At 46.2% G+C, this 9,402-nt stretch overlaps 1 protein-coding gene across 1 annotated transcript in view; it reads right to left on the bottom strand.

The window, feature by feature from the left end:
* LOC120039166 (ornithine aminotransferase, mitochondrial-like) overlaps positions 1-8,849 on the bottom strand; it is a gene marked incomplete at its 3' end in the record, with an annotated part of 17,742 nt that extends 8,893 nt beyond the window's left edge. Inside the window, exon 1 of the mRNA XM_038984688.1 lies at positions 8,533-8,849. The remainder of the gene's footprint in view (positions 1-8,532) is intronic.
* Positions 8,850-9,402: the final 553 nt, after the last annotated feature.

Below are 9,402 nucleotides of genomic sequence, written 5' to 3'. Positions count from 1 at the left end.
CAGAGGGTGTAACGGCTCTCGTTTGTAGAATGAAGAGAGGACCAAGGCGCAGCGTGGTCGGCGTACAACGTCTTTTTATTTAAGACAAAAAAACTAAAGTGAATAGTTCTGTCAGGCACAGACACTAAACAGAAAACAAGATCCCCACAAAACCCAAAAGGAAAATGACAACTTATATATGATCCCCAATCAGAGACAACGATAGACAGCTGCCTCTGATTGGGAACCACACTCGGCCAAAAACAAAGAAATAGAAAACAGACTTTCCCACCCGAGTCACACCCTGACCTAACATAGAGAATAATAAGGATCTCTTTGTCGAGTTGGAATTGAGCTAGACTGGCAGTACGGGTCCACTGCTGAAAGGAAGGCACCAGGAGACCCAACCCACTGCTGAAGGGGAGACACCGTGAGACCCAACCCACTGCTGAAGGGGAGACACCGTGAGACCCAACCCACTGCTGAAGGGGAGACACCCTGAGACCCAACCCACTGCTGAAGGGGAGACACCGTGAGACCCAACCCACTGCTGAAGGGGAGACACCGTGAGACCCAACCCACTGCTGAAAGGAAGTCACAGTGAGACCCAACCCACTGCTGAAGGGGAGACACCGTGAGACCCAACCCACTGCTGAAGGGGAGACACCGTGAGACCCAACCCACTGCTGAAGGGGAGGCACCGTGAGACCCAACCCACTGCTGAAGGGGAGGCACCGTGAGACCCAACCCACTGCTGAAGGGGAGACACCGTGAGACCCAACCCACTGCTGAAAGGAAGTCACAGTGAGACCCAACCCACTGCTGAAGGGGAGACACCGTGAGACCCAACCCACTGCTGAAGGGGAGACACCGTGAGACCCAACCCACTGCTGAAGGGGAGGCACCGTGAGACCCAACCCACTGCTGAAGGGGAGGCACCGTGAGACCCAACCCACTGCTGAAAGGAAGTCACCGTGAGACCCAACCCACTGCTGAAAGGAAGTCACCGTGAGACCCAACCCACTGCTGAAAGGAAGACACCGTGAGACTCACCCCACTGTCCTCATCCAACCCTGGCCACAAAGGGTGGTGGGTACAGCCTGTCCTCACCCAACCCTGGCCACAAAGGGTGGTGGGTACAGCCTGTCCTCATCCATTCCTGGCCACAAAGGGTGGTTGGTACAACCTGTCCACATCCAACCCTGGCCACAAAGGGTGGTTGGTACAACCTGTCCACATCCAACCCTGGCCACAAAGGGTGGTTGGTACAACCTGTCCACATCCAACCCTGGCCACAAAGGGTGGTGCAACCCTGGCCACAAAGGGTGGTTGGTAAAACCTGTCCTCATCCAACCCTGGCCACAAAGGGTGGTGCAACCCTGGCCACAAAGGGTGGTTGGTAAAACCTGTCCTCATCCAACCCTGGCCACAAAGGGTGGTTGGTACAACCTGTCCACATCCAACCCTGGCCACAAAGGGTGGTTGGTACAACCTGTCCACATCCAACCCTGGCCACAAAGGGTGGTTGGTACAACCTGTCCACATCCAACCCTGGCCACAAAGGGTGGTTGGTACAACCTGTCCACATCCAACCCTGGCCACAAAGGGTGGTTGGTACAACCTGTCCTCATCCAACCCTGGCCACAAAGGGTGCTTGGTACAACCTGTCCACATCCAACCCTGGCCACAAAGGGTGCTTGGTACAACCTGTCCACATCCAACCCTGGCCACAAAGGGTGGTTGGTACAACCTGTCCACATCCAACCCTGGCCACAAAGGGTGGTTGGTACAACCTGTCCTCATCCAACCCTGGCCACAAAGGGTTGTTAGTACAACCTGTCCACATCCAACCCTGGCCACAAAGGGTGGTTGGTACAACCTGTCCACATCCAACCCTGGCCACAAAGGGTGGTTGGTACAACCTGTCCACATCCAACCCTGGCCACAAAGGGTGGTGGGTACAGCCTGTCCACATCCAACCCTGGCCACAAAGGGTGGTTGGTACAACCTGTCCACATCCAACCCTGGCCACAAAGGGTGGTTGGTACAACCTGTCCACATCCAACCCTGGCCACAAAGGGTGGTTGGTACAACCTGTCCACATCCAACCCTGGCCACAAAGGGTGGTGCAACCCTGGCCACAAAGGGTGGTTGGTAAAACCTGTCCACATCCAACCCTGGCCACAAAGGGTGGTTGGTACAACCTGTCCACATCCAACCCTGGCCACAAAGGGTGGTTGGTACAACTTGTCCACATCCAACCCTGGCCACAAAGGGTGGTGGGTACAGCCTGTCCACATCCAACCCTGGCCACAAAGGGTGGTTGGTACAACCTGTCCACATCCAACCCTGGCCACAAAGGGTGGTTGGTACAACCTGTCCACATCCAACCCTGGCCACAAAGGGTGGTTGGTACAACCTGTCCACATCCAACCCTGGCCACAAAGGGTGGTTGGTACAACCTGTCCACATCCAACCCTGGCCACAAAGGGTGGTTGGTAAAACCTGTCCTCATCCAACCCTGGCCACAAAGGGTGGTTGGTACAACCTGTCCACATCCAACCCCTGGCCACAAAGGGTGGTTGGTACAACTTGTCCACATCCAACCCTGGCCACAAAGGGTGGTGGGTACAGCCTGTCCACATCCAACCCTGGCCACAAAGGGTGGTTGGTACAACTTGTCCACATCCAACCCTGGCCACAAAGGGTGGTGGGTACAGCCTGTCCACATCCAACCCTGGCCACAAAGGGTGGTGGGTACAGCCTGTCCACATCCAACCCTGGCCACAAAGGGTGGTTGGTACAACCTGTCCACATCCAACCCTGGCCACAAAGGGTGGTTGGTACAACCTGTCCACATCCAACCCTGGCCACAAAGGGTGGTTGGTACAACCTGTCCACATCCAACCCTGGCCACAAAGGGTGGTTGGTACAACCTGTCCACATCCAACCCTGGCCACAAAGGGTGGTTGGTACAACCTGTCCACATCCAACCCTGGCCACAAAGGGTGGTTGGTAAAACCTGTCCTCATCCAACCCTGGCCACAAAGGGTGGTTGGTACAACCTGTCCACATCCAACCCCTGGCCACAAAGGGTGGTGGGTACATTCTGTGATAATGATATGCCAGCCTGGCATCAGCATGTGATCCTCCTCTCAGTGTTTATTCAGCAGGCAGGAAATGCTGAGTTGCACTTCTCTTTCAGACACAGCTGCACAACAGAAGACCTGACCTCTGCTGGACCTCTGGATGCCCTGGGTTCACATCAACTAACCCCATACTACTAATGAACTGTAGTGTTCCCGACCTTTTCTCTCTGATTGGCAGCACTATTGCTATGGAAACAACGTACAAGTCCAGGAAGGTCTAGTGAAAGAGTGCAGGCTAAACTGAGTTGGTATGTTGCACTAGAAGGAGAGATACTACACTGCAGTTAAAAGAGAATAGGCAACCACATGGCTGGAGTCTGATTCATTGATCTAGATGGGATGATCAAGTGACACTACATATTTAATGAGCCTGACCGACCCACTGGAAAGGCTTTACAGAGCTCTGTCAGTTAAACCTCTTTACAGGTGGCTCTTCATGATATTATCAAAACTTCCTAGCTGAGAAATAAGGCCAAACTTTCACCTATCAAAAACACCAGTTAACATTTGACCAATTCTAAAGAGCTTGTTGTTCACTAAATAGTTTTTACACTTCAGTTCACTTCCAGTTACAAAAAAAATAATAAAAAAATAACATATTTCATAGAATGAACACAGGACAACTAAATCCCCGTGGATTGACCAGTAGGGAGACAAGACACTCAACACCACTATGGAGTTATCAATGAACCAGATAGTAAACAAAGTGAGTCAGGAGTCAAGTTCCTGACTTCATCAAGGTTAATGTCTGTCCCATGAGGCAATGTTTGATTTGCCACTCTAAGCCCCCTGTCCAAATTGGTCATGGAAGAAGGTGATAGGTTGTGGCGGCCCCGCCTCCCGAAACACACCCCCTGTCCAAATTGGTCATGGAAGAAGGTGATAGGTTGTGGCGGCACCGCCTCCCGAAACACACCCCCTGTACATCACAAGCCACAGCTAAATTAAGACCAGGCCCAACTCACAGGCCATGTGACCCACCACAAGACCCAGAGTTGACGGTCATATTCACTAGGCACCAAAACGGCAGAAAACAGACTGAAACAGGGAAAGACTCACTCACTACCTCAACTTGTCCAATAAGATGAGAAAAAACAAATTTTATTTTTCCGTTGCAAAATGTTTCTGCTACAGTTAAACACTAATGAATACGACCAAGAGTCCACCTCCCTGTTTCCCTCAGGTCAGCTAACTACCACAGCAGTAGTAGCAGTAGCAGCAGCAGCAGTAGTAGCAGGGCCCAGTTTCTATGCCTACATGTTGCTATTATCGATCCTCACAGCTTATGAAAAGCTGTAATTACCAATCCATCAGTCTCACCAGAAATGCATTCACTGGAACAGGCCCAAGTGCTATAACGTGGAGATATATATTATAATTATTTAACATTTATTTAACCAGGTAGGCCAGTTGAGAACAAGTTCTCATTTACAACTGTGACCTGGCCAAGATAAAGCAAAGCAGTTCGACACATACAACAGAGGTACACATGGAATTAACAAACATACAATCAAAAATACAGTAGAAAAAGTCTATATACAGTGAGTGCAAATGAGGTGGGATAAGGGAGGTAAGGCAATAAATAGGCCATGGTGGCGAAGTAATTACAATTTAGCAATTAAACACTGGAATGGTAGATGTGCAGAAGATGAGTGTGTGTGTGCAAGTAGAGATACTGGGGTGCAAAGGAGCAAGATAAATAAATAAATACAGTATGGGGATGAGGTAGTTGGATGGGCTATTTACAGATGGGCAATGTACAGGTGCAGTGATCTGTGAGCTGCTCTGACAGCTGATGCTTAAAGCTAGTGAGGGAGATATGAGTCTCCAGCTTCAGTGATTTTTGCAGTTCGTTCCAGTCAATGGCAGCAGAGAACTGGAAGGAATGGCGGCCAAAGGAAGAATTGGCTTTGGGGGGTGACCAGTGAGATACACCTGCTGGAGCGCGTGCTACGGGTGGGTGCTGCTATGTAGTCATCCTATCCTGACACACTGATTCCAGACCTGCTCTCTTATTTGTACATAGAGGTTATGGGAAGGGCCGGTGGGGTATGTAACTGATCTTGACACAGGTCTTGGTAACGGTGGTCAGCTATTGATTTACGTAGGGACATCTTCACATAGCCTAGGCTAGTCGTTGAAAACTAAGGATGAACATATACTTCCTTTACAAAACGTGTTCTGTACTGTGGAGTTAATGTGAATAGGAGTTTCATACTATCACATTAGGCAGGAGGCCTATATATTCTCAAGTGTGTATTCTGCTCATATTAAATTGTATTTGTCACATACACGTGTTCAGCAGATGTTATTGCGGGTGTAGCAAAATGCTTGTGCTTCTAGTTCCAACAGTGCAGTAGTATCTAACAATTTCACAACAAATACCTAATATACACAAATCTAAATAAAGGAATGGAATTAAGAATATATAAATATATGGACGAGCGATGTCAGAGCGGCATAGACTAAGATACAGTAGAATAGTATAGAATAGAGTTGAAGTCGGAAGTTTACATACAACTTAGCCAAATTCATTTAAACTGTTTATCACAATTCCTGACATTTAATCCTAGTAACAATTCCCTGTCTTCGGTCAGTTAGGATCACCACTTTATTTTAAGAGTGTGAAATGTCAGAATAATAGTAGAGAGAATGATTTATTTCAGCTTTTATTTCTTTCATCACATTCCCAGTGGGTCAGAAGTTCACATACACTCAATTAGTATTTGGTAGCATTGCCTTTAAATTGTTTGACTTGGGTCAAACGTTTCAGGCAGCCTTCCACAATAAGTTGGGTGAATTTTGGCCCATTCCTCCTGACAGAGCTGGTGTAACTGAGTCAGGTTTGTAGACCTCCTTGCTCACACACGCGTTTTCAGTTCGGCCCACACATTTTCTATAGGATTGAGGTTAGGGCTTTGTGATGGCCACTCCAATACCTTGACTTTGTTGTCCTTAGGCCATTTTGCCACAACTTTGGAAGTATGCTTGGGGTCATTGTCTATTTGGAAGACCCATTTAAGACCAAGCTTTAACTTCCTGACTCATGTCTTGAGATGTTGCTTCAATATTTCCACATAATTTTCCTTCCTCATGATGCCATTTATTTTGTGAAATGCACCAGCCCCTCCTGCAGCAAAGCACCCCCACAACATGATGCTGCCACCCCCGTGCTTCACAGTTGGGATGGTGTTCTTCGGCTTGCAAGCATCCCCCTTTTCCTCCAAACATAACGATGGTCATTATGGCCAAACAGTTGTTTTTAGTTTCATCAGACCAGAGGATATTTCTCCAAAAAGTACGATCTTTGTCCCCATGTGCAGTTGCAAACCGTAGTCTGGCTTTTTTATGGCGGTTTTTGAGCAGTGGCTTCTTCCTTGCTGAGCGGCCTTTCAGGTTATGTCGATATAGGACTCGTTTTACTGTGGATATAGATACTTTCGTACCCGTTTCCTCCAGCATCTTCACAAGGTCCTTTGCTGTTGTTCTGGGATTGATTTGCACTTTTCGCACCAACGCGCGTTCATCTCTAGGAGACAGAACGCGTCTCCTTCCTGAGCGGTAAGACGGCTGCGTGGTCCCATGGTGTTTATACTTGTGTATTGTTTGTACAGATGAACGTGGTACCTTCAGGCGTTTGGAAATTGCTCCCAAGGATGAACTAGACTTGTGAAGGCCTACAAGGTCTTGGCTGATTTGTTTTGATTTTCCCATGATGTCAAGCAAAGAGGCACTGAGTTTGAAGGTAGACCTTGAAATACATCCACAGATACACCTCCAATTGACTCAAATTATGTAAATTAGCCTATCACAAGCTTCTAAAGCCATGACATCATATTCTGGAATTTTCCAAGCTGTTTAAAGGCACAGTCAACTTAGTGTATGTAAACTTCTGACCCACTGGAATTGTGTGATACATTATAAGTGAAATAATATGTCTGTAAACAATTCTTGGAAAAATTACTTGTGTCATGCACAAAGTAGATGTCCTAACCGACTTGCCAAAACTATAGTTTGTTAATTAACAAGAAATTTGTTGAGTGGTTGAAAAACGAGTTTTAATGACTCCAACATAAGTGTATGTAAACCTCCGACTTCAACTGTACACATGAGATGAGTAATGTGAGATATGTAAACAATCTTAAAGTGACTAGTGTTCCATTTATTAAAGTGGCCAATGATTTCAAGTCTGTAGGTAGGCAGCAGCCTCTCCGTCTCCCTGTGCTAGTTAAGCTGTAAGCTACATTGATTTATTTTAAATTATATTCCGATATTGGGATATTTGTTATACTGCTACATCGATGTCTTAAATAATATTACATTCGGGTCTTGTAAGCACCACAGTTGAGTATGTATATGCATATGACCGGGTGTTCTGCTGTAACGTCTAAAAATGTTGCTGTACATTGATGCTTTAAAAATGTGCTATCAGAAGTTAGGACTTGTGTAAACCCCACCTCTATGTTGGCATATAGGCTATGCGTATGGCGGGTGTTCTGCAGTGACTTCTAAAATGCTATGGATTAATCAGCACCTTGGAGAGCGCTGTCCATTTCACCACCATAGATAGTAAGCCACTTGGCGGTTTACTCTGCGCAGCTACGTTGTTTGTCACCTTTCTCTTCTTCACGCGTTCCGGTAACCTCACCTCAGAGCACCCCGCTCTAGCTCTCACTGGGTGTTCCGGCACCTCCCAACTCACAAATTAAGCACTGTCAACAACCATCTGTCGTTTAAATTAAAACAGGTCGAGCCTGTTGACACAGAGTGCTAATCCTAGCTAGTTAGCATGAAGACAAATCTAATTTAGCTAACTGCTCTCCTCACCAACCAACCCAACCCACTGCCGAGTTCATGGAAAATTACCTGAGCGGTAGCTTCGTCCTTCATTTTTCCATTTAAATGACCATTTATATTAACAATTTTGACTCCCGCCATCTGTAACAAATAGCCATCGGTAACATTAAAAGTTCAAGTCTAAATTGTTAGCTAATATAAAATGGTAATTTAAAACGGCTAACGTTAGTTGCGCGTCGAAGCTACCTGAGCTGCTGTTACGAGGTGGCTAGCTAACGTTACTGTTGCTAGCTATGGCATGCTAACTTGATAGCCAACTTCACCAGTTTGTGCGCTATCGACGAAATATGGTTTATTTTGGGTTGGAAAATGTAGCTATAACTAACTACTTACATTCGTTAGCTAAACCAGATGGTATTGCAAACGCCACTTTAGCTAGCTACTAGCTGTAACTACGTTACGTGATACAACGCCGGCTGGCAACCGTTACCTAACTTTACCCCGCCTGCTAGCGCTGTCTAACCGGAGAAACTCCTGCCACCAAGCTATCTAACTAATCACTCAAAATTAACTTGTACTTTAACTGGAATGACCTTTAAAATATTACCTCCTGTTGAAAATAACGTCGTTTTTTAATGTCCAGAAACAGGAAACCTCAAAGCCACTTGTCAGATCCCCGGCGGCCGTGTTCAGTCAGGAGCGAACGCTGTTGTGAACAAGTTCAGCGACGTCAACTGCTTCGGTTCACTGTCATGACCCGCCCTAGATGTTGTCTGTCTATAGAAAACTCATTTGGATTGAGTGGATATTACCCTTTTTTTAAAATATATAATATCGCCGTTTGTCTTGGTGAAACTATTCCAAGTTGCAATGCCATTAGTAAAGGAAAGTGGTGTATGTCTAGAATTGGTCCAAAATGCGCTAAATGGCATTGAGCAAAGCACGGATGACGCGCAACTTCAATGATGCAATATCAACAAATCATTGCGATGATTTTGTTCACATTTTTACGTGTTCATTTGTGCATAAATACCTTCATGCCTACTGCCTATTTGTTTCTTATTTTGTTGTATTTAATAAGCATCTTTAAATAATGTTCTTTAGAAGAGCGAGTGTGATCTCTTTTTTATTTATTTTTATTCATCATAATCAATAGGAAACATGTCAAGGTGCGAAGTTCATGATTTGAATAGCTTAGTCTTCATTTTGCATGTTGAAAAAAATCATATCAAATCCATTAAATGTATGTTTTGGTTATCTTTAAAGATCAATATGATTTTTTGTTACTCCTCAACTGGCTTTCGCTGTTTCAAAGACAGAAGTTGACCAATATCCAGCCCTACTTGTTGACACAGCCTGTGAAGCTGCAATAGTTACCTAACATAGTCGACGTGTGTTTGAACCGCAGCTGGGCCCTGGGACATTCAGGAAAACACAGGGGTATCAGGTTTAGTGGACGGTGACTAATCAGGGGGGT

Source organism: Salvelinus namaycush, unplaced genomic scaffold (assembly GCF_016432855.1).
Source record: "Salvelinus namaycush isolate Seneca unplaced genomic scaffold, SaNama_1.0 Scaffold2591, whole genome shotgun sequence".
In the NCBI taxonomy this organism is placed as follows: Eukaryota; Metazoa; Chordata; class Actinopteri; order Salmoniformes; family Salmonidae; genus Salvelinus; species Salvelinus namaycush.
Note: the sequence above shows the minus strand (reverse complement) of the source record. Positions and strands in the feature narration are given on the sequence as shown.